The sequence below is a fragment of the Poromitra crassiceps genome (genome assembly GCF_964638095.1).
Source record: "Poromitra crassiceps genome assembly, chromosome: 12".
Classification (NCBI taxonomy): Eukaryota; Metazoa; Chordata; class Actinopteri; order Beryciformes; family Melamphaidae; genus Poromitra; species Poromitra crassiceps.
In genome coordinates, this window is record NC_139632.1 from 13,175,558 (window position 1) to 13,201,611 (window position 26,054).

The 26,054-nt window shown below is 46.5% G+C and overlaps 1 protein-coding gene across 3 annotated transcripts in view; it reads right to left on the minus strand.

Moving 5' to 3' along the window:
- tle5 (TLE family member 5, transcriptional modulator) overlaps positions 1–26,054 on the minus strand; it is a 66,333-nt gene that overhangs the window by 33,870 nt on the left and 6,409 nt on the right. The window lies entirely within an intron of this gene.

Consider the following 26,054-nt stretch of genomic DNA (forward strand, 5'->3'; position numbering starts at 1 on the left):
ACGCTGAAACCATGCTGTATTCAACTGCTAATGCTTACATAACTACTAACTCTACAAACTAACTCTTTTAGACAGAGAAAGCACACATTCTATTAGTTCTTTTGAGATATTGTGTGTTCACAAAATCTTAGCAGAAAAGAATCCTCGGTCTTGAAAGATGAGCCAGAATCCTCAAAAAAACCCTCTGGCAGAACCTACCTACAGTAAAAAAAAAACGGCTGGCAGTGAATGTGTTAATAATAATATTTTTTTATTTTATTTTTTATTTTTTTTTACAAAATGAATGCCTATGGCAGAAAATACGAAAGACAATGTGTTCTCCTCAATTAACTCTTTATTTCAATGTGTCTCCTCTCCAACACACTGCTGTCCCCGGTGCATGCCGGTGTGAATTCCCCATGTTTAAAACAGTTTTGTTGGCACAAAGGCCCGTGCCCAGCCAGAAAACTAGAGACTATATGAAGCTCCACCTCACGTTAGTCGGCTGTGCAATGGAGTGGGGCGAAGAGGAACGAATTCCACCCACACCTAGTCCGCAAAAAACAACAACAACAAAATCGATAAGAATTCCACATGATCGATTCCATTCAACAATCAATTATCGATTTTCGATAACTGATGAACATCCCTACTTTGGATAAGGCTTTGTGGCCTAAAGGTTAGAGAAGTGAGCGAGTGACCGGAAGGACGTTGGTTCAATCCCCGCGACCAGCAGGATAAATCTGGCTGGGGAAAGTGAAAAAGCAGAGCTTGCCCCTCCCTCATTGCCACCACTGAGGTGCACTTGAGCAAGGCACTTAGCCCCAACCGCTCCAGTGGAGCTGCTCAGTGGCCAGCAGATCAGACTGTGGTTGTACTGCTCAGCTTTCAGGTGTGAATGTGTGTGTGTGGGTGTGAACAGGGCACTCCTGAAAAAGGGAGCATTGCTCTCAGTGAGACTCCTCCTGTATAAATAAAGGTTAGATAAAAAATAAAAACGTCCACCTTAATGTCTATGGTGTCTATAGGTGCATACTGTCTCTCTGGTCCCCGTACAGCGGGCTACACCCTATACTAGTTCTTCACTTAGTCTGAGTGTTGCTGTTAGCCTTTATTGTCATTCTGTCTACACTATATTCTCCAGGCAGTAGTGGATGGGCTGGTCCAGGCAGTAGTGGATGTCCTGGTCCAGGCAGTAGTGGATGGCCTGGTCCAGGCAGTAGTGGATGTCCTGGTCCAGGCAGTAGTGGATGACCTGGTCCAGGCAGTAGTGGATGGCCTGGTCCAGGCAGTAGTGGATGGGCTGGTCCAGGCAGTAGTGGATGTCCTGGTCCAGGCAGTAGTGGATGGCCTGGTCCAGGCAGTAGTGGATGTCCTGGTCCAGGCAGTAGTGGATGACCTGGTCCAGGCAGTAGTGGATGGCCTGGTCCAGGCAGTAGTGGATGGCCTGGCTGAGTGTTGGAGCCAGCAAAGCATCAAGCCCAAATAGGGACAAAATCTCATTATTTCTCTGCAGGCTACATAATGGGTCAGGTGGGAAAAACATTGTCCCACTACGATTGAGTGGGCATAAAAAAGCATCAGAAATCTGATTGCCGCACTTACGGGAAGCTAGCCTCGCCGCTGTTAGGAATGACCTGTCGCTTTGTAGCCTGCTCCCCACGGCGGGCCGCTCAGCTTCCATTTTATCCACAAATAGGCCGCTTCGCATTCACGCAACCACAGCCAGAGAGTATGCTAAGCCAGAGTATGCTAAGCCAGAGTATGCTAAGCCAGAGTATGCTAAACCAGAGTATGCTAAGCCAGAGTATGCTAAACCAGGGAGTATGCTAAGCCAGAGAGTATGCTAAGACAGAGTATGCTAAGCCAGAGTATGCTAAACCAGGGAGTATGGTAAGACAGAGTATGCTAAGCCAGAGTATGCTAAACCAGGGAGTATGCTAAGCCAGAGTCTGCTAAGCCAGGGAGTATGCTAAACCAGAGTATGCTAAGCTAGGGAGTATGCTATGCCAGGGAGTATGCTAAACCAGATTATGCTAAGCCAGGGAGTATGCTAAGCCAGAGAGTATGCTAAACCAGAGTATGCTAAACCAGGGAGTATGCTAAGCCAGGGAGTATGCTAAGCCAGAGTATGCTAAGCCAGGGAGTATGCTAAACCAGAGTATGCTAAGCCAGGGAGTATGCTAAGAAATAGTATGCTAAACCAGGGAGTATGCTAAGCCAGGGAGTATGCTAAGCCAGGGAGTATGCTAAACCAGAGAGTATGCTAAACCAGGGAGTATGCTAAACCAGGGAGTATGCTAAGCCAGGGAGTATCCTAAGCCAGAGTATGCTAAGCTAGGGAGTATGCTAAACCAGGGAGTATGCTAAGCCAGGGAGTATGCTAAGCCAGGGAGTATGCTAAGCCAGGGAGTATGCTAAGCCAGGGAGTATGCTAAGCCAGGGAGTATGCTAAGCCAGGGAGTATGTTAAACCAGGGAGTATGCTAAGCCAGGGAGTATTCTAAACCAGAGTATGCTAAGCCAGGGAGTATGCTAAGCCAGGGAGTATGCTAAGCCAGGGAGTATGCTACGCCAGGGAGTAAGAAACTTCAGGTGGGAGGAAAAACTTTGCTCTGCTCAGTTTGCTCTGCCTGCTTCAAACAAATGATATTTTAGGGCTTTAGGGCTTTGTGGCTCAATGGGCAGAGCATGGCTCCAACACTGCTAAGGTTTGCACCCATGGCAATTTGGAGGAAAGAAATGGTTTCATGGTAGGTACAAAAGCTGTAACACCCACAGGTATTTGACCAACTCCGAAGTCATATGGTCTAAAGAGGAGGGGAAAACAACAACAAACCTGCAGACCTGCAAAACAGGTCTGCAGCAACTTCAGCCACTACACTTCCAAATGTCATGAGAAGAAGTGCTGACATTATCATGCTGCCACACACACACACACACACACACACACACACACACACACACACACAGGAGCCCTCAATCCACACAAGGCGAGCCACTGCTCAGAGAGAGACAGAGGCTCCGACTGTAAAGCAGCGTAACCTTTTCCATTATCTCTCCAGCCAGCACGCCATGAGCAGAGACAGCAAACAGCAGCTAGGCTACACGGCTCTGCGCCACACTGAGCCTGTGTCAACACCAGCCACTTAGCTACAGGCAGCCGCGCAGCTCACACTGCAATAACAGGTCCCTGCACTGGCATGGCTACTGAAGACTGCTGTGTGTGTGTGTGTGTGTGTGTGTGTGTGTGTGTGTGTGTGTGTGTGTGTGTGTGTGTGTGTTGCCCCCTGTGCTGGAGGGTGGAGTTGTGGCCCTAGATCCGATTTCCTCCATGGTGTAGTGCAGTATGCAAACGTTTAAAATACCAAAGGTTCGCTCAGTCAACAGCCCCAGGTAAGGCATTCTGCTCCACGGGGGAAGACAGACAGAGAAAGAAAGAAATAAAGAAAGAGAAAAGATGAAGAGAAAGAGCAATGGAACAAAAGAGAGCAAGGAAGCAGGAAAAATAAAGCAGCAAAGTGAGAAAGGCAGAAAGAAAGCATGTAGCCTGATCGCACTATCCGCCCCCACAGCGGTCACGCTCAGTACCATCCTGAAGAGCCACAAACAGGCTCCTCCAGCCCAGATCCTGAACCACAAACAGGCTCCTCCAGCCCAGATCCTGAACCACAAACAGGCTTCTACATCCCAGATCCTGAACCACAAACAGGCTTCTCCAGCCCAGATCCTGAACCACAAACGGGCTTCTACATCCCAGATCCTGAACCACAAACGGGCTTCTACATCCCAGATCCTGAACCACAAACAGGCTCCTCCAGCCCAGATCCTGAACCACAAACGGGCTTCTACATCCCAGATCCTGAACCACAAACAGGCTCCTCCAGCCCAGATCCTGAACCACAAACAGTCTTCTCCAGCCCAGATCCTGAACCACAAACGGGCTTCTCCAGCCCAGATCCTGTACCACAAACAGGCTTCTCCAGCCCAGATCCTGGACCACAAACAGGCTTCTCCAGCCCAGATCCTGAACCACAAACAGGCTTCTCCAGCAGCCCAGATCCTGAACCACAAACAGGCTTCTCCAGCCCAGATCCTGAACCACAAACAGGCTTCTTCAGCCCAGATCCTGAACCACAAACGGACTTCTACATCCCAGATCCTGAACCACAAATGGGCTTCTACATCCCAGATCCTGAACCACAAACAGGCTTCTCCAGGCCAGATCCTGAACCACAAACAGGCTTCTCCAGCCCAGATCCTGTACCACAAACAGGCTTCTCCAGCCCAGATCCTGAACCACAAACAGGCTTCTCCAGCCCAGATCCTGAACCACAAACAGGCTTCTCCAGGCCAGATGCTGGGGAAGAGCAGTAGACCTAAAGGGCTAAATCACACCATTTAATCCCTCCATAACATTTAGCCCATTTCTGGCAGGAAGCAGTTTTATCCACCAGGCATGTATTCATAAAGTCCAATAAAAACACACGTCACCTTCTTAAACCATTGTAGCAGCCAAGTTTATTTCTATAATTGAGCAGAACTGCAAAGCAATGGTTGACAACTGCCAAAGAGTCTGCTATTCACCTTATGGAGCCACGCCCATTTGACCCGGCTGGGTGGTTGTGTCACGACTGCCGGCTAAAAGCAAGAAGAAGAAAAAGGCCGGCTGCTCCGATATCATCTAACTCTGAATTAACTAATAATTTAGCCAATTGTATGTAACATACAAAATAAAAGCAAACGGCAATGTCTAAGAATGCAACTAGGGATGTCCCGATCACATTTTTTTTGCTCCCGATCCGATCCCGATCATGTGATTTTGAGTATCTGCCGATACCGATTTTTCCCGATCCGATCTTTCGGCAATGCATTAAGAAAAAAGAAAAGAAAAAACTGCAATCAAGTTGACCCTTAAGATTGTTTTTTTATTTAACAGTATCCAACTAACTATCCATTATATCCAACATGGATATGGCTTTTTTATTTAACAGTATTCATTATATCCAACATGGATTCAAAATTTAAAACAAAATAAAATAAAGCTTATCAGTGGTGCACCACAAAATAACCATGTAAACTAAAACAAATGATGTGCAGAATAGTGCAATAACAATGTAAATCAGGAAATGCGTTTGTTTTGGTAAATTCTTCTGCTCTGTGCGACACTAAATAAATGAATGATGATATGTAATTTAAAACCAAAACTAAGGCCTCAGGATGAGTTTAAGACGTGAACATGGTCATGTTTGTTGAATAAAAAAAAAATAAAAAAAATAAAAAAAAAAAATTTTTTTTTTACTCCCGATCTTTTCCCCCCGATTCCGATCTTCTAAAAATCACGTGATCGGCCCCGATCTCCGATCACGTGATCGGATCGGGACATCCCTAAATGCAACGCCATGTAACTGGCTCGTTAATTCTCGCATTCAAGGGAATTACGTTAACGTCTGCGGGTCTAGACGTAAGTGGAGAGAAAGGAGGGGAAACCATCCGAAGCTTTCTTTGTTGCAGTCCAGGTATGTTTTACAAGAAAGTGCTCCTCGTTGTCGACGATAACGTTATCTGACCTGGCTAACAGTGGATACTCCGCTTGCTTGCTGTGTACCGAGCTCAAAGTAGTCCGCTACAAAAACAATTTTCTTCTTCTGACGTTCTTTTGTATTTCGCGCCGTGACCAGCGGAAGTGCTAACACAACCCGGAAGAATTTGGCCCACCCCCGCGTATGAACATAAGGTGAATAGCAGTAGACAAAGTGACTGGCCTCGCTGAAGTGGAGAGTCTGCTATAGCAGTAGACAAAGTGACTGGCCTGGCTGAAGTGTAGACACATTTGGCTGTTAATGTTGCAGCTTGGCTGGAGGTGAACTTGCTGTAAATCATGGTCTTGCTAACAGGATGGGGAGAGAGAGAGAAGGCAGGTTTAAGCCACAGCTCTCTTATCAGTCTCAAACACAAAAGCCAAAGACCCTCGAGACAAAGAAGAATCTAGAGCCCAGCACAGCTGGCCTTATGTAGAGCATACAGTTGGTGGCAATCACACACATCACACAATTGGGTCCATAAAGAGACATACAGTAGAGTAAACAATACAGGAAACATTTAGAAGTGCATTAGAAACACACAAAGCAACGTTGTGGAAAACCGTAAAAAGGATTAAAGAAATATAAATTAAAAGATATACAAACTTTGGCGCCAGTGTTTCCAGAAGCATGATGTATACCTCGTATCACTCTTAGTTATGTCAACAAGAGCCATTATAATCTGATTGCTAGACACTGTCAGTCTGCCCATACATTTAAACATAAAATGTCTCAGAACAGCATAAGAAGTGGGTACATTCCTAGACACAAACATTTCACTTGCGCTATTCCACCTGGGGAGTTTGAGCAATACACGGAATGCATCGTTGTATGCCACCTGAAGTTTTTTCATTCTCGCATAATTGCGATAGCTACACCACAGGTGGGCTGTATACAGAGGAGTACACAAGGTTCTCAAAAGTGCAATTTTTTCATTGTCAGTGGAATTTGCGTGCCAGCATGTTGGCTTGGCCATACAGCAGCTTACCACACTGTCACTGCACATCATCTTCATCACAGAGATCATCCCTTATTATATGACCGGCAGTGAGTTGCTCAGGTGAAATTGGTTCTTTTTTCATCAAAATGTTCACGAGACAAAAAGCTGTTGTCAGCCTAGTAATACTTTGCCAATGCCAACTTGTCAAAACGTGTTGGAGGCAGCACAGTATGAGAGCTTACAGCCACATGGCTACTCTTTCGCCACTGGCAATACAAGAAGACTTCATAGGGGGGCTGTAACGCAGATTCTTTTCATTATCGATTCATCTGTCGATTATTTAATTAGTTGTTTGGTCTATAAAATGGCCGGCGAAAATGGTGAAATATGTCAATCACTTTTCCCCTAAAGCTCAAGATGACGTCCTGAAATGTCTTGTTTTGTCCACAACCTGAAAATATCCAGCTTACTGTCATAGAGGAGTAGAGAAACCAGAAAGGGAATTTTGTCTTCTTTTCTTAATTAGTCAATAAAGGCTTATCAAAATAGTTGTCGATTAATTTTCTGTTGATCGACACAGCTATAATTCTCTCTCTCTCTCTCTCTCTCTCTCTCTCTGTGTGACCAAAACAAGGTGCTCTGTGGGGGCCTGAGAGTGCACAACAGATGGATGCCATAATGTTAATGAAATACTGCCATAATATGGTGACACATGCCATCTGCTGGGACAGAAAAAGGTGCCCGTACGCTGCGGGAGTGTAAATGTGTTTGTGCAAGAGGAGCGTGGCGTGGAGTGTGTGTGTGTGTGTGTGTGGCGTGGAGTGTGTGTGTGTGTGTGGCGTGGAGTGTGTGTGTGTGTGTGTGTGGCGTGGAGTGTGTGTGTGTGTTATATAGAGAAATAGCCCAGACAGTGTGAGTGAGATAGAGAAAGATGTGTGTGTTAGAGCGGAAGAGATAGCCTTAATAGTAGTGAATGTGTGTGAGCGTAGGAGAGACAGAGTGTGTGCGTGTGCGTGTTTGTGCGTGTGTGCGCGCAATAAGTCTCTTATATGATGCTTGGCTGCCAGGGGGGACAAATATTCACTGCCATGAATCATACACATAGCAAGGATACAACAGCCCACACACACTATCTCTCTCTCATGCAGAATTTGCATAGTGTGTAGTGTACACACACACACACACACACACACACACACACACACACACACACACAGAGTACCTAAATGTAGGACAAGTTCTAATTTGATTCTGCCCTGCTCCTCTGAGACGTAATTAAAGCATTAAAAAGCTTTGTGCGCTGGTGGGGCAATTGAGACAGTCTTCAGCGAATAAATGGGATTCATCGTTTCAGGAAATTGCTGCCCCACCCCTCCCCCCATCACCCCCCATCACCCCATACCCCCACCACCTCCTCTTCCCTCATCATCATCTGGTCCAATCCATGTGAAATCTACTGTGAACCATAATGTCGAGCTTAAATAAGAATTACAAAGCTAAGGCTGTGTTTCTGCTCTGGAGATCAGTCAGCAAGGGCAGGGGGGTGGAGATTACCAGGGGGCTCTGCTTCACACACACACACACACACGCGCGCGCGTGTGCGCACACGCACACACACACAAACAAAGCACAATAGCGAGTAGACATGCCAACAGTGAGTGCATGCAGCATGCATACATACATGCATATTAGGCTAGATCATATCGAATATTGTGATATTTCCCGAATATCGTGATATTTCCCGAATATCGTGATATTTGCCAAATATCGCGTTATTTCCTAAATATAGCATTTTTTTATTTTATTCTTGTAAATTTCGGATTACATTTTTTTAACAGTTTTGCCCTGCTGATAACCTTATTTCCCTGCTTCCTGTACATTATTGGTGCTGTTAAGTGTTGAATGTGTTGCAGCAAATGGAGAGGTAAAGAAAGGAAGTGAACAGCATCAATCTCTCAGTGCTTTATTCATACTACCAATCATAAGAATGTGGCTGTAACATAAGATACAACATTATAATAATAGTTATACCCTATAACCCCCCCCCCCCGGAGGTAATACCGTATATTACCATATTTGGGTTGGACTATGTTGCAATATTTAAATGTGGGTATCACCCAAGCCTAATGCATATATTAGTATTGACACACAAGCAGCATAGAACAGAGCACACAAACATCCACTTAGACACACACTCAACACACACACATTCAACACACACTCAACACACACACACACATTCAACACACACACACACACACACACACACACACACACACACACACACACACACACACACATTCAACACACACACACAACACACACACAAACACGCAATAACAGCGGGTTTCATCGGAAAACATCCCCCACAGTATAAATCCTGCCCGAGGGTAGCGGCAGTTTGGGGATTGTATTTCCTGGAGCACTGCCTGGCTGTTTATATCTCAGCTGGAGTGTGTGTGTGTGTGTGTGTGTGTGTGTGTGTGTGTGTGTGTATATGAGTGTGTGCGTGCGTGTGTGTGTATGAGTGTGTGTGTGTATGAGTGTGTGTGTGTGTGTGTGTGTGTGTGTGTGTGTGTGTGTATGTGTTGAGGGGGAAGGGATGATGGAGCCTTGGCATTGTAATCACTCACTAATGACTGGGATGTTATCTCACTCCTACTTTTAAATGAATGCAGCAGATCCGCACTGACTAAGAGTTGGCCTATTTCTCATGGCCAGGCTGCCTGTCTGCTCCATAGCAACAGTCCCAAGGATGCCGCTTCTTCCAGCTACCCGCCTTCTCTGTCCCACACACCGGATAGGATAGAGACGCATTACAATTCAAGGATAAACCGCTCGCAAAACCACTATCCTCGTTAACTGACACGGAGGGAAAAAAAAGACCAAAGTATTTCTGTTGAGAGCAAAATATTCATTAGCCTAATTTAATTGAGACTGATGGTGAGGTTGGAACTTGCAGGGCTCAATGTCTCGCAGAACCAGCCGTAAACATATCTACTTCTGGGGCACAGCTCTTCAAAAGTAGTGAAGGACCAGCCACCTAAGACGCAACTCGTGTGGCGGTACATTACCCAGGATGCACGCAGACATCCGGACTTCCGTTACAGCCCAGCCAATCAGAGGCTTGCCGCCACTTTCCGTGCAGAAAACCCGGAAATGCTGACTTCAAGTCACTTGTGATTCCGACCCTCCATGGCGGGAATTGGTGACGTAAGACGGTGGGTGTGACCACGTGAGATTAGGCTCAATGTAGAGCTAAGTGTAGCGCAGGGATGCAAACTCATGGAGAGTGAAAAAGAAGACACGGATACCACAAACCACTCAACACTATTTCACTTAGGTGTATTTTGGGTTCAAAAAGGTGACTACCGTAAATTCCGGACTATAAGCCGCACCGGTGTATAAGCCGCACCTGCAAAGTTGACTATTTTTTTCTTATATAAGCCGCACCGGACTATAAGCCGCGGGTGTTTTAATGGTATTTTTTTTTGTGTTTTAATGTTTAATTACCATATGTAAGGGTTCATGCACAGAGGGGATTGTCGGGAAAGAGATGGCTGTTTGAGGAAGCTCCCATTTATTAACATTTCAACAAAACAACATAACACAACACCACCTGTGTTGTTTTTTACAGTGCACACAGTGTCATACAGTGTCATACAGTGTGGTGAAAAGAGGGCAAGAGAGGAAATTAAAACTTATTATAGTTATATAGGATTTATAGTTAGAAAGAGTGCTAAAAAAGAGAGATTTTTTTTTTTTTTTTTTTTGGAAAAAATCCATAGATAAGCCGCACCGTTATATAAGCCGCAGGGGCCAAAAAAGGCCAAAAAACGGGAAAAAAGGTGCGGCTTATAGTCCGGAATTTACGGTAGTTAGCATCCCTAGGTGCAGCGCAAGTATAGACGGTTTTCACAAGCTGCAACCCCACAGCACTTCCTTTTTCTCAGCTTCTTCTTTGGTGTTTTATGGCGGTTGTTATCATTAAATGTTGCATTACCATTCTATCATCTTCACAGTGCTATTTACAGTGTCCACTTGAAACACTGACATACTTCTATTTAAAAAAAATATTTTTGCTATGTAAACGTTTAAATGCAAAGATAGGCCTAGTATGCCTGCAATAACGTACTAGTCAGCTTACACTGTAACATGTAGCTTTTATTAGCCTCTCAGGCTAGCTCTGGACCAGACAACAACGGTTCCTATTATCCAGCGTGTAGGGCTGGGTATCGAGTTTCGATACTTACTTGGCACCGAAATGGAAACATCGATACTAAGGGGTATCGAAGCCTCCCTTGTCAATCGATACCAATTTTCGATACCAAAACAAAACAGCGTCATTGAGCCTATAAGCATGCGACATGCTTGCACGCCACGCTCTAATACGGCTGGTGATTGGCTGTCATGTAGAGGCATGCAGGAAACGTTACGCCCACTTTAGCCGGTGTGTTTGTTGTGACTGTGAGCCAGGCGTGCGGTGCGGATATAGTATACAAGAAGTTAGCCACTCAAGCTACTCCTATCCTGGAGTACCATATGGCGAAGATGATGAAAAGCAGGAAAAGAAACAGAAACAACACGGACTGGTCTCCACAGATAAGAGAAATAATTGAGAGGTGGGTCAGCTTACCGCAAGTTAGCGGTTATCAGATCCCTCAGTCTGACAAATCCATGCATCTGGCTGTGAGTTGTAGCTAGCAGATCGTTTAATTAATTGCCGCCGTAACGTTATGCGCAAGCGGGCATTGTGTATTTTTAGCAACTCGTTAACAAACGCTGATGTCATGATAGTTTGTTGAATGTAAATGCGATTCATTTATATTGATTGGCTAGTCAGTGAATGCGTGAAGTGGAGCTGTCTCGTCAGATTTGACAAGAATGACGTTCTGTTGCAGCAGTGAGCATTAAACACTGATCTGCAACACTAGCGTTAATGTTTAATTAATTAGCGTTAACGTTATGTGCAAACGTTATCGCCCATTATGTATTTTTAGCAACTCGTTAACACTTTGAGTGCCACGGCCCTTGGGCAAAAGGTTGCTTGCTGTGCCACATAGGCCGCAATGCATTTTAAAACAGTCATATAATTTTTTTAATAATTACTATGTAAACACTGAACACGCACAAATAACGATGAGACTCTCTTCTATCACCTGCAAAAAAAAGTTTATTGATCCCATTTTCCGTTCTTTAGTTATGAGCCGGAGAAGATAGCTTGATTGAAGCAAAAACATCCCTTTTTTTCTACGAGCTGAGATAATGAGCCTTTTGTGAAATTAAACATTTCAAGCACATCACTGACTCTGAAGCTAATTTTCTGATGTCTGGGTCTGTCTGGGTGAAGTGTATGCTGCTCTGCGTGCTCCCCCCCCCCCCCCCCTCAACTGCACACGCCTCCTGGGTGTGTCTTATGTGTCTGGTGGCTCTCAGTCTCTGCTGAGTTTGCTGCGCACACACAGTGAATGGTGCGCGACATTCAGCTTTTTGGTTCCGCGTGTGTTTGTCACGGGCTGGCATGCTTCCAGTTCGGAATAATAAGGCTGATTATGTGAATGTGCTGTTGCAGCGTACATGGAGGTGCTCAGTTGTGACAGCGGATGCTGCTGCTGGGGGCACAGCTGGCGTTGTGCTCGTTTATGGAGGCACGTCGATGCATACGGACGGATGCGATGCGATTTCCTCATTTTCCCCAGTGACTATTTCTGTGTGTTTGGCTCCTTTTTCTCTGATCAGGAGAGTGCTGTCGCCACCTAATGGGTTTGTAAAATAGGTTATCGACCTCCAATAGCTACAATATTGTTAGAGGCGACGTAAGAAGCTTAGATCGACACCCCCCCGTCAAAAAAACAATTTGGAGTTATGACGCCATTTGGCGTCGCTGGCACTGTACGGTAAATTTCTAATGACGCCATATGGCGTCGCTGGCACTGAACGTGTTAACAAACGCTGATGTCATGATAGTTTGTTGAATATAAATGGGATTCACTTTGTGCCATTGGCTATATTGATAGGCTAGTCAATGCTCAACTAGTCTTCCATGCATGAAGTGGATCCATCTCATCAGTTTGGACAAGAATAGAGTTCTGTTGCATCAGTGAGCATTAAACCCTGATTTGCAACTCTCTGTTTTGCACTGAAAACTATTCCACTGATTTATTTGTTTTACATTTCTTTCCTTTGTAGTACTTCCAATATTTTTTGTAGGGACAGCAATACGTTTAGAGAACTTAAAGTTATGTTAAATACAGTAGGTTTTATTTTTTTCTGCTGTAAAACTTAAGATGGGGGGAAAATTTCAATGTGTAATGCTGTTTTATTTTTGTTAAAATGGATTTTTCTAAAAATTGGTATCGAAAAAAGTATCGTTCAGGAACCGGTATCGAAATCCAAGTATCGAAACGGTATCGATATCGAAAAATTTTGAACGATACCCAGCCCTACCAGCGTGTGCACGTTTTTCCGACAGGGGTGGTTGTTATGGCAACTATCAACAACAACAACAACAACTACTAACTACTACAAGACATATAGACCGAAATAGGCTACGTTGTTACTGTGTCTGTTGGAGACACGGCGTCACGTTAACATTTAATATGAGCCGAAAATCAACCTGCGCACGCACAGCTATGTATACAGGAAGTAAACCGGATATTCGGGTGGATTGTGACGTTTGTTATTGTTGTCAAGTTAAAACCGTCTATAGTTTAGGTGAACGTACAGTAGGTCTGATCAGTGCAGAGAGCGGGTACAGATTCTGGGATGCCAGAATTTAGTGAGTAATTCAAAACATCTGACATGGGATGTGGCCATTAGATAAATCCACTGCTATAACCGCACTCACCAACCTCTTTCCTCCAACTTCCTGTGTGGGCGTTCACCCTAGTTCCTTGGTACACGGGATAGTTGCACGTCCGATTCTGTGTGTTGGTGAATAAAAAGCGTGGAGTATGTATTTAACATGTGTGGGCAAAGCTGTCATGTAGCTAAAACCCTCCATGACATGATCCACTGAGGCAGAAGTTGTGGTCTCAAGCCTTTTTGCTAATATACACGAGCAGCAAAACAAGATCAGATCTTCCATCTAAGAATAGCTCCGAGCAAACAATTCCATCTAAATATCCCGGATTAGTGTTTGGACTAAAGCGTATGTGCCCAGTGATCTGAGAGGGGGACAAGGCTAGCTGGCCCACAGCCAAGCTCGTCCTGGCCAGCACAGCCTGGGCCCAGCCAGCCTTGCTACGTTAGCTGCTCGGCATGTGTGTTTAGAGTGTGTGTGTGTGTGTGTGTGTGTGTGTGTGTGTGTGTGTGTGTGTCTGTGCGAGGGTGTGTGTGTTTAGTGTGTGTATGTTTAGTGTGTGTGTGAGTGTGTGTATGTCTGTGTGAGGGTGTGTGTGGGTGTGTGTGTGAGTGTTTAGTGTGTTTAGTGTGTGTGTGTGAGTGTGTGTGTCTGTGTGAGGGTGTGTGTGTGTGTGTGTGTGTGAGTGTGTGTGTTTAGTGTGTGAGGGAGGCTGAGGCCTAGGATTGTGTCTTCAGCCGCTCTGGACAGGGGCTTTAGATAGAGCGTGGATGGAGCCTAATCCTGTTTGGGTCAGGAATTTGATTTTGATTATTATCTCTCGGAGACCGAGCCAAGGCTTACCCCCATTTCTGCTGCGTTATCCAGCCCAACACACACACACACACACACACACACACACACACACACACACAGCGTTGCAGCCCAGCAGATTTGACCTCGTTAAGACGCTTTAAAGGGGATTATTCCACTTTTATCACTTCAAGTGAAGTGCCCTCGCAAACACACAGACTTGGCATGGCCCCGCCTCCCACCCCCCCTCCCCCCCGCAGTGTGAGCACGGCAGTACAAACACACACAAACATGACACTGAGGGCACACTGCCCCCCCACCCCCCCCCGCGCACACACACACACACACACACACACACACACACACACACACACATATAAATGTAGTCGTTTACGCCTATGCACACAGGAACGTACACAAACATGGCCGACGCAAGGAGCGGGAGCAGGCAGGCATGCTAGGACACAACACAACACACACACACACACACACACACACACACACACACACACACAGAGGAAAGTGTGCAGAGACTGCAAAGCCAGCGGAAATGGGCGATTTGTCAAGAGAGGGGAAAGTGTTGAGGGCTGTGGGGCTGTGGGTTTGGAGAGCAGGCCTGAGATTAAAGGGAGCTGTGAGATTACACCCGCTACGGCTGTGCAGATGATTGATGCCTGGCTGTAAAAAGCAAGGTTATTACTTACATGGGCCAAGGAGGGAGGGAGGAGAGGGAGATCACTCCGCAGGAGGGAGGGAGGAGAGGGAGATCACTCCCCAGGAGGGAGGGAGGAGAGGGAGATCACTCCCCAGGAGGGAGGGACGAGAGGGAGATCACTCCCCAGGAGGGAGGGAGGAGAGGGGGACCACTCCCCAGGAGGGAGGGAGGAGAGGGAGATCACTCCCCAGGAGGGAGGGAGGAGAGGGAGATCACTCCTCAGGAGGGAGGGAGGAGAGGGGGACCACTCCTCAGGAGGGAGGGAGGAGAGGAGAGGGAGACCACTCCGCAGGAGGGAGGGAGGAGAGGGAGACCACTCCCCAGGAGGGAGGGAGGAGAGGGAGATCACTCCCCAGGAGGGAGGGAGGAGAGGGAGATCACTCCCCAGGAGGGAGGGAGGAGAGGAGAGGGAGACCACTCCGCAGGAGGGAGGGAGGAGAGGGAGACCACTCCCCAGGAGGGAGGGAGATCACTCCTCAGGAGGGAGGGGAGGGGGACCACTCCCCAGGAGGGAGGGAGGAGAGGGAGATCACTCCCCAGGAGGGAGGGAGGAGAGGGACATCACTCCTCAGCTTCACAAACAAATAAGTTGAAAGGAGGAAGCTGGGAGTGACTGACACTGAGCCACCGGCAAGGCTTTCATCCGGCCAGCTGAGGCGTCCGCTCTTGTGAGTGTACATATGAGTTAAACCAATATAGCCCTTTGCCAAGTGTTAAACATGGGATGTCAGCTTGTCATGTCGCCCATCTCTGCTGTGATAGAAGTTCCTCCCAGATCACCACCCACACACACACACACGTCACACACACACACACACACACACACACACAGAGAAACGCACACACAGAGAAACGCACGCACACACGACTCCAAGTAATCATTCCAGTGTGGTGTGGGAGTATTTTACTCATCTAGCTTCAGGGGTGACAGTCTGTGAAACCGGCAATGACGCCTGCAGTACCGTACCCTGCCTCAAGGAGCGGCTAACCCACTAACTATTTCATCTGTACGGGTTTCAATGGAGAGCGTCAGCCACCATGCCACGGAAATAGAAATCTGGGGGAAACACCGAAGCCATTTTTGGACATGAAAATGGTCACACTTAAAAGATCACTGAATGTGAATACCGGCACAAAATAGCTTGAATCATAAAAACAACAGTATTTGTCACCAGTTGAATTCTAGTGCCTATTACTGTACACATGGGAATGAAGGCGACTTTTCAGAGCAAAAAGATCCAGCGCCCCCCCTCCTCCTCCTCTGTGCACACAGCCTCTGAGCACCTCCCCCCCCCCTCCCTCCCTCTGTGCACACAGCCTCTGAGCGAGCCAGCTTTTCATCGCCTCTCCGTGAATCCTCTTGCTGTCTGAATGGGCTCTTGGTGGAGATGAGGCGACGTTGTTGTTCCAGGCAGTCTATTCTGTGGGCCTTAGCTGCTCTCAGGCAGACAGACAGAGCAGCTAATTCTCTTGTCTGGCTCCTGCCTGCTCTGCCCGCTGCAGAAAGCCCTGGGTCCTGGCAGGGCTAAGGGGGCCCGGCACGGCCCAAACAGCGCCCCGCTGAGCCGCTTTGTTCCAGCCCAGCGCCTCGTTCTGCTCTGGGGTAGAGAGAGCTGCCCTCCTCCCCCCCCACACACACACCTCCTCACAGGGAGGCACTGCTGAATACTGATGCAGCCCCTCCACCCCTCCTCATACTCACTCCCACACAACACCACCACCACCACCCGACCAGCTCTCAACTGTCTGTGTGTGTGTGTGTGTGTGTGTGTGTGTTTGTGTGCGTGTGTGTGTGTGTGTGTGTGTGTGTGTGCGTACAACAAACACGCGCGCACATTACCATTTTACTTTTTTCCCTCTCCGAGCTCAGCATCCTTAGACGCACACAGTGAAAGAGAATAATGTATACAGACAACTAAAAGGCCATCCCACACAAACAAAGCAGTCAATCGCTTATGAATTTGTAAAATGACAGCCCGTACTACATTCCGCCCCCACATCATACATACATACATACATACGGGGCTCATGCATAAATACCGCAGAAACGCGCGCGCACACACGCGTCCACCGTTGGTAGCTGCCGCACGCTCCAGCAAAGCCAAAAAACATGGAGGAAAGCGAGTTGACATCTGTTTTTCTTTATAGTGAAGTTCTTTCTGGTAAATTTTTGCGCCGCTAGTTTACATAAGGCAGAGCGGGCCCGGGCAGACAAAAGAGGTTACACCTACGAGTCGGCGTGTACATCATTTCCTGGATAAGGCCCGAACAAACTCTCATTCTTACTTTGATCAATTGGGGACCTTAAAACAGACGGGCCGCTGTCAAAACAGGAACGTTTCCAGAAACCAGATGGGGAATCTCACCATTGCTTTCCACACATTGGAAACATTTGAATTCAAATCAGTTGCACCTCAAAGTACAGTCAGGCCTGATGCGAGTTAGATGATTGATTGGGAAGAACAGATCATTAGACTTTGGGCTGTGGTGATGAGAGCTACCATCTCCACTAATGAGCTCTCTTCAAGAAGTCCCTTACATCACCTTCTTCCCCTGACTGAATTTAAATATACTTGCCTTTATCTCACATCCTTCCTCTACTTGCTCTAAACGGCTCTGATCTTGGAAGGGAATTAAAACTCTCTTCTGAAAATACTCTCTCTCTTTCTCAGCTCGTACGCTTTTTTATTTCTATACTTCTCTCTTGACATGATCAGGTATCGTCGATTCGTCACAGACATGTTGCCAGGGCACAACCGCACTCCTTAACAGGGTATATGCAGGAATCCTCAAGTTAAATTCATTACCTTTTAACACGTTAAGTGCCATAGCCGAGATAATTCGTCTTACATAATCCAACGCTTGAGTGCCAGAGCCGAGATATCTCGTCTTACATAAACATTTTTTTTTTTTGACGGTGGGACATCAATCAACAACTTTTACATCTTCGAGATCACTATTGGAGCAAGAGAATGTGTATAATCTATTTTACCGACCCACTAAGTGTTGACAGTGCTCCCCCAGACGAGCGAAATCAAAGAAAAAACTGCCGCGGGAGCAAGCCATTCAAGGAAATGGCGAGGCGATTTTACAGTAATCCATTCCACACTTGTCTTGCCCGAGAGCGGCCGCGCAGGCAGCCGCACACAGAGAGCGGAGAGCGATTTGCAAAATAGATTATAGGTGAAACACACTTTGAAACACCTCAGAAAGGCCAGAATCAACATCTGCCCATCGCCCACGCATTCCCCGGCCCATCTTGACTCGCACAAGGAGCGTCCGCACGCAGGCAAGCAGGCAGGCAGGCAGGCACGCAGGCAGGCAGGCAGGCAGCAGCAACGCGCTTCTGACACGCCTGCTGTAGAGCCAGGAGGAAGGAGGAGAAGACACACGGAGGGAGGAGTTTGAATGAGAGGGGTGTTTCCTGTTGTTATGGAGGAAATTACTGTTCAAAACTATTGTTTAGAATGTCTGACGGTCTTACTGATGCCAAAAATGAATGGTTAAAGTGACTGTTCTGTCGAATTTCACAAAAAGCCATTTATCTCTGAATAAATTTCCAGACGCTGAAACCATGCTGTACTCAACGGCTAATATCTACATAACTACTAACTCTGCAAACTAACTCTTTTAGACAGAGAAAGCACACATTCTATTACCGTAGTTATTTTTAGATGATTGGTGTTCATGAATTCTTAACAGAAAATAATCCTCGGCTCTTGTAAAATGAGCCAGAATCCTCAAAAAAAACCCTGGCACAACTTACCTACAGGATGAAAAAATGGCTGGCACTCAATGTGTTAAGAGCTTTTTTAACACATTGAGTGCCAAGGACGTCTGTGCACGTCCTAAAAAAAGTAACGAGGAGTGCCAAGGACGTCTGTGGACGTCCTAAAATCATAATTCATATTATTCCATAATTCTGCTGTTTAAGGTCGTACCCAGCCAGTGAGCATGAATCCCTTCAAGGGATCACACGGCGCCACCTTAAACATCTACACGGGAGCTGCGCCACCCACCTCAGATCCTTTACTTTGTGCAGGAGAAAGCCGTGATCAAAGGGGAAACCGATGCATGCTGCAGCCAGAGCCATATAGATTGCTCTGTCTGCAGCTGACAGTTGGCTGCCTGCGATCCGCGCCCACAACTGAGCTCTTCTGCTTCTGTCTATCTGTCTGCATATAGTTTCTCCACACGATTCCCTGCCAGAAAGGCAGCACCCGAAGCCGAACGGCCAAACCTTTTCGTTCAGTCGCGTTTGGCATTTCCTTGTTGCGCTGGGATCCGGGCAAAAACGGAGGCTGAGAAAACAGACTGTGTGCGTGTGGGGAGGAGCCCGCAGCTCAGGGGTGGAGGGGGGGGGGGGGGGGGGGGGAGAGGGGGGGTGGGGCACGCAGGCTGCACAGAACCACACCATGTCACCACACCAGAAAATAGTAGCTAGAGTCAGTGAATGTGCTTGAAATTAGAGTGCAAAAAGTATTCATAAAAGTGACTATATCTTGAAAAGTAAAAAAAAACAGCAGAAAACCCTTGAAAGTGCTCTTCTTTCAGAGGCTGTCATTTCATAATGGAACTGTCTAGAAACAAAATTTCTTCTTTGGAAGAAGCAGGAGTGTCCAATGTTTCATTAGAGTCCAGCCCTGTCAATATAGCCCTAATAGAAAAAATTCTATAGCTGTTTTCAACTGAATGGAAGTGAATCTGGCACAGGCTCCAGACAATTTTACTGAAGCGCTGTGGCACTCAATGTGTTAAGAGACCTCAACGCCGCTGTCGTCACATTAGTGATAGGGGTGTAAATCACAAGTTTCATCACGATACAATATTATATAGACTCTTTGGACAACAATACAATATTTTCTGAGATCACAAAGTCTGCCACCATACGACATTGATTCCATTCCGGGGTCTGCGATCGATATTGCGACGATATCATAATGCTCATTTAACACCGTCAGCACAATAGCTACAACATTAATACCTCTCAAGGTAAAGATAAAGGTAAAGTCCCACTGATTGTCACACAATGTGTGAAATTTGTTCTCCGCATTTGACCCATCCCCTGGAGGAGTGGTGAGCGGCAGCAGCGCCTCGCTCGGGAATCATATGGTGATTTAACCCCCCAATTCCAACCCTTGGAAGCTGACCAGTACAACCACAGTCTGATCTGCTGGCCACTGAGCAGCTCCACTGGAGCAGTTGGGGTTAAGGGCCTTGCTCAAGGGCACCACAGTGGTGGTAATGAGGGAGGGGCAAGCGCTGCCTTTTCACTTTCCCCACCCAGATTTATCCTGCCGGTCCCGGGGATTGAACAGACGACCTTCCGGTCACAAGCTCGCTTCTGTAACCATTGGGCCAGAACTGCCCTAATGTTGGTGATGTGGGGAGTTAAGCTAACTACAGCTGCACTCACTCCAAGGAGTATAAGGGCTTCATGGATTAGAGCCTCGGCTAGATGCCTAAAAGGTCAAACTGGATGCAAGTCATTGAACCCAATTAAGTCTCCAAAGCCTCTCATTAGTTATCGAGTAGTTGCCAAGGCGATACATATGGCTGGACCCCAATATTCCACTATTCGGATATTCGTTTGTTGGGGAGGTATTCGGTTTTCCATTTGGGGATTTGGATTTTTCCCGCTAAATGTATGCACTTGTAGGCTGGCGCTAGCACCCCCCGGACGTCAGTAGCAGCGGGCTGGTCAGAACGAGTGAAGTCGAGGAAGAGGAAATGTTTTAGCAGAGAGAAGAGACTGAAATTTAACCAAGCATGGTGCCTAAACCTGACCAACGGTGCCACACGTGTTTACTTTCCTTTTTAACGGCAGAGGAACAGAACCGCGCGCTGCACAACATCGCCCCCTCGCTGATTGCCACCGAATATCTGGAAAAAGTGGTATTCAGGCCAGTCCTAGTGATACAGGACCAGCAAATTACTTTTTGAACTAGTAACGCTAACTAATAAGTATTTTTCAATAACTTGCCCCAACACTGGTCATATCTAATATCACAGCCAGTTTGAATGACATGAAAGTTGGTGCACACGGTCCAACAAATACTCCAGGATCATCAATATACACCATAATGTATTTTCCCACGGTTTCCATTTTTCCTCAAAGGCTTTTTCATTGTGATTTTGCAATTGACACTATATGATTTATTGGAAGACAACTGTAAACGACACAAAAAGCTGTCCCGGATTCCCCTTTGTCCTGCCTGCACGTGTGTACTGTACACTATCATCACTGCCTCGCCATGTTCTCCTGTAATGTGTGAATGATTGAATAAAGAACAACGTAAAGGTCCATTGAGTGACCGTTCCTCTTCACTTATTCCTGTCCCACACAATAAACAATGACTCGGTGACATTTTCATTACTGATTGGCCCAGAGGGGGACTGTATCATGTGTGTGTGTGTGTGTGTGCGTGTGTGTGTGCGGGTGCGTGTGTGTGTGTGTTCATCAGGCAAACCTCAGGGTGAACAGAGAGAAAGCTGTGTGTGCGCGTGTTTGCAAGTGGGCCTGGCTTCAACGTCAGCCTCGTCTTGGGAGTGTTGCCGGTGGCAGCTAGACCTACATACTCGAATGTTAGCTCGACGAGCGCGTCGCAGGGGAGTCCCCAGCAAAAATGAGCAAATTGTGTGATTTCACTAGGATTTCAATGACTAGAAGTTAGCCCAAGGAGAGAATGTAGTGCATATACTTGGTCATAGCGTTCACTCTCTCCTGTTATCTCCCCCATCTACATTATATTATACTTGTGCCATTCACGTCAGCTGCGTCGAGTCACATTTTCGGGGAGCTGCATGTCAGCAGCTGGCGAGCCTGCCGTGCGGTAGCCCGTGCGGTAGGGATGGACAATGAATTCCGAATGTTCAAATAATTGTTTTTATTATCAAGATCGACTTTTGTTATTGAAAGTCGAAAAGCACCCGTCTCTTTAAGAGCGGCAGGTTTGTCGATGTGACGTTGCCGTAGCCGCTGCACACGCTCAGGTCTCGCAGGGAGCAGTGGCAGAGCGGCTCAGCCTGTCAGTGTAGCAACAGTAGCACCCAGCAACTCCTCGGTAGAAACGTAGTAGAAAAGGTGTTAAAACTGTCTATATTACAGCAACACTCGGCCACAAGGAAAAGGTTGTAAGGCTCGTTACTGCATGAAGAAAAGCTGATATTCTGTCTACTGTTCCCTGGGCTATCTCGGCTCCATTCGGGAAGCTACGCTAACGATGCTAACGTGGCTAAAGTCACCCCCTCTCCCTCTCCATGGGATTTCATCTGTCATTCATTTTTCCATAGACCTTGCATAAAATGCTTAAATTTTTTTTTTACTTGGTCAAACCAAGCCATTCAACTATACTTAGAATCAGGGGAGAGTGGAGACCATAGAACATTTGACTCGAAAACATATTTTTTTTAGGGGTAGGCGAATTTTGACGAAAAGTCGACTTTGGCCCAGTGAATTTCGTGTTTTTGCTAGAAATGCTCCCATCCTAGGCCGCGGTGTATTCGGTGAAGGCTTTGACGCTGTAACATGTTTTCCGTTGCAATGTGTGATTGTGTGTGCGCGTGTATAGATCTTCTCTGCTTAGTTAAGTCGGAGTATGTGAATGTGTATGTGCGTGTGCGTTTACAAGTGTATCTTCTCTGCTTACAGTGCTTAGTTGAGTCAGAGTGTGTGTGAATGTGTGTGTGCGTTTACAAGTGTATCTTCTCTGCTTAGGTGAGTCAGAGTGTGTGTGAATGTGTGTGTGCGTTTACAAGTGTATCTTCTCTGCTTAGTTGAGTCAGAGTGTGTGTGAATGTGTGTGTGCGTTTACAAGTGTATCTTCTCTGCTTAGTTGAGTCAGAGTGTGTGAATGTGTGTGTGCGTTTACAAGTGTATCTTCTCTGCTTAATTGAGTCAGAGTGTGTGTGAATGTGTGTGCGTTTACAAGTGTATCTTCTCTGCTTAGGTGAGTCAGAGTGTGTGTGTGCGTTTACAAGTGTATCTTCTCTGCTTAGTTGAGTCAGAGTGTGTGAATGTGTGTGTGCGTTTACAAGTGTATCTTGTTATCTATGTTGTAAACGGAGTCCACAGTACAAGAATTTCACACGTGATACTTGTACCACGGAGGTGACAATAAAAATCTTGAATCTTCTCTGCTTAGTTGAGTCAGTGTGTGTGAATGTGTGTGTGCGTTTACAAGTGTATCTTCTCCGCTTAGTTGAGTCAGAGTGTGTGTGAATGTGCGTGTGCGTTTACAAGTGTATCTTCTCTGCTTAGTTGAGTCAGAGTGTGTGTGAATGTGCGTGTACACAAGTGTATCTTCTCTGCTTAGTTGACTCTGAGCCAGTGTGTGTTCATGAAGAGGTGATTGGAAGAGGTCCTGGTCCCCCCCCCCCCCCCCCCCCCGCTAGCCCCAAAGCATTTGGACAATCATCCAGTGTGGCCCTCCACAAAAATCAATATCACCTGTGACCCGTGGCCTCGCCTCGGCCCCTCAAAAGCCAGGCCCCCTGCAGGGTGGGGGAAAGAGGGGTTCCAGCGAGGGGGGGTGTGTTTGTCATGCTAATGAGCTGGCCTGCCCTTAACGACCCAGACATCTGCTGGCCTGTGTGTGTGTGTGTGTCAGGCCCCACATTCAATTTGTTCCCCAGATTCCAAACGCAGATAAGACCCTTGAGGCCAGTAAGGATGCGTGTGTGTGTGTGTGCGTGTGCGTGTGTGTGTGTGTGTGTGTGTATGTGCGTCCTAGTTGTTTAGGTTGTATGGGTGAAAGCTGGGGAAAATCCTTTTATTTCTGTGTGTGTACAACTGGACCAATCATTACTACAATGAGAAGTGTACTCAGGAAAGAGAAGAGAGCCAAAATGTGTGTGTGCGCGCACGTGTGTACCACACCAACTACTCATGCCTTCCTGTGTGTGTGTGTGTGTTTGTGTGTGTGTATGTGTGTGTGTGTGTGTGTGTGTGCACGCGCGCCGCGCACACATATGCATCACCAGACACACAGACACACACGTGCTTGTGTGTGCGTAAGCTACATGCCTGTCTGTGTGTGTGTGTGTGTGTGCAGCAGAGCGACTGAGCAGCGGTGGGAGGGAGTTTGTTTAATGGGCGAGACAGGGGACCATGGGGATTAAGCCCCCCCCCCCCCCCCCCCCCCAACTGGAGGCTTTAGAGGAAAGGCTGGGGGCTGTTCTGTTAATTCAAGTGGGCTTAATAATGCCTGTGCACCCTCTGCCCCTGACCCTCCCACCACTACATCAGATCTGGGCGGAAACACATGATAAAGGGAGACAAGCACGAGGAGAGAGAGAGAGAAAGAGAGAGTGTGTGTGTGTGTGTGTGTGTGTGTGTGAGAGAGTGTGTGTGTGTGTGTGTGTGTGTGTGTGCAACCTGTGGCCATCTCTACAGTGGAGGCTGGGCTCAAGGGGCTCGAGAGATTTGGCGTCCATATTGCTTCACGCTACGTGGCGGCTCTCTGGCAGCAGGCTTTTCTGTGGCTCCACTTTCACGCCACAGCCAGCTTTATTATGGAAGCTGTATTAGAATTAATCAACAGCCAAAACAATATGGATGCTGTCAACTGGGTCAGGCACTGTGTCTCCTATCTAATGAGGCTTTCTTCTCTTAACGCAATGAACTATACCTAGGGCTGGGCCATATAGCTACAAAAGTATATCGATATCAAATATTTCATATCAGTCGATATTGATAATTATTGATCATTTTTAATGACCCGTTTCTATAAAAAAAAAAAAAACACAAGAAAAAAGTTTGCATTAAAAACTTGATTTTGAACCACCTTATTTTCAAGGCACACATCTAAAAATGGTAACACTGTTTCACACACACACACACACACACACTGTCTCACACTGAGTGCAAGCAGTAGTTTACAGTATTAAAGACATGGTGACGTTTTAGATAGCATTAGCCTAGCGTTGACGACAGTCTTCTCAAACAAAAAAACACAAGTTTGGTAACGTGTATTTCAGGGTTGTTTAACATTAACATGAGGTGATTGAGTGAATTAGCTGCCCCTTAACGTTAACGTTATGCTGGGCAGACGCCCGCATTTATGAAATTGGTGTGCAACATTAACGTTAATGTCCCGGTCGCACAAGACTGCGGGCTCATAGTAAACGGTGACGTTATTAATATGGAACACGTTAACATGAACTGAAACTCACTCTCATTGAATTCTTTGTAACGTTTACAGACAACGGTGTTGTGCTTTCGGTCAGACTTGAAAAATCCAATATACTGCCATACGGACGAGCTGGCCTTTCCCCCACTGCACTGTGTGTTGTTGTTTCCATGTGGTGCTGTGAAACCAAACCTGCTGTTCGCGTCACCAGCACTGCCCATTGTCAAGGGATATGATTAGCTGTTTATGAGCTGGGGCGGGTGCACACTCTGGGTTTTGTCTGTTAAATGATTGGCTGTTTGCGTGTCACTCGTAGCATGCCCCATTATACATCCATTTACATGACAGGCTGTTTATGAGCCAGGGAGAAGAAGCGCTCTTTGGCTTTTTCATGCAGCCACGAGTTAAACTATCAAACGCTCGATTTCTTTTATTGGATTGACAAAGATACAGCAGGGTGAACCTCATCCATCATCATCTCTGGATGCATCACTCAAGCTTGAGAAATGCTTTCAATCAGGGCCGCACAACCAATCATAGAAAAGCGGATATCACAATTTTATGTTTCCAATTGCATCATTTGCCATAACTGAAATTGAAGTGTTTGGTCAAATGTGACCAACAACCTTTGAATGTGCAAGAAGCACCCATGTGGCCAAAACACAATTTAGAATGAAGAAGCAGGCAGCTCGGAGGATCAGAAAGAGAAAGCATCCAAGACCATCTTCAGAAAAACGGTTTCGGTGGTGGAAAAGAATGGACTGGACCAATGTTTGAGAAGAAAATCCTTCTCCTGAGTGTGAATGTGAAAAGACTGTTTTGGTTCCGCGAAGTGGACCAGTGAGTGACCAATGACCATCATCATCTGTCATTTTGAGATCATTTGGTTTGGATCCATCTCCGGTCATTATGAGGCACAGGCAGTGCTCCTTATCTTTAGGACTCATATCTACATGATATGGCTGTCACATACTTTCTCCCCATCCACGGGACCCTTTTCTCATGTTGTACTTTGAGACACATAACAGATGAAAATACTCATAACTTTTGATCATCTGAGAGAGCTATCGCAGTCATCCAAAAGGTTATACAGTATATAGGGGAGTTTCTAATTT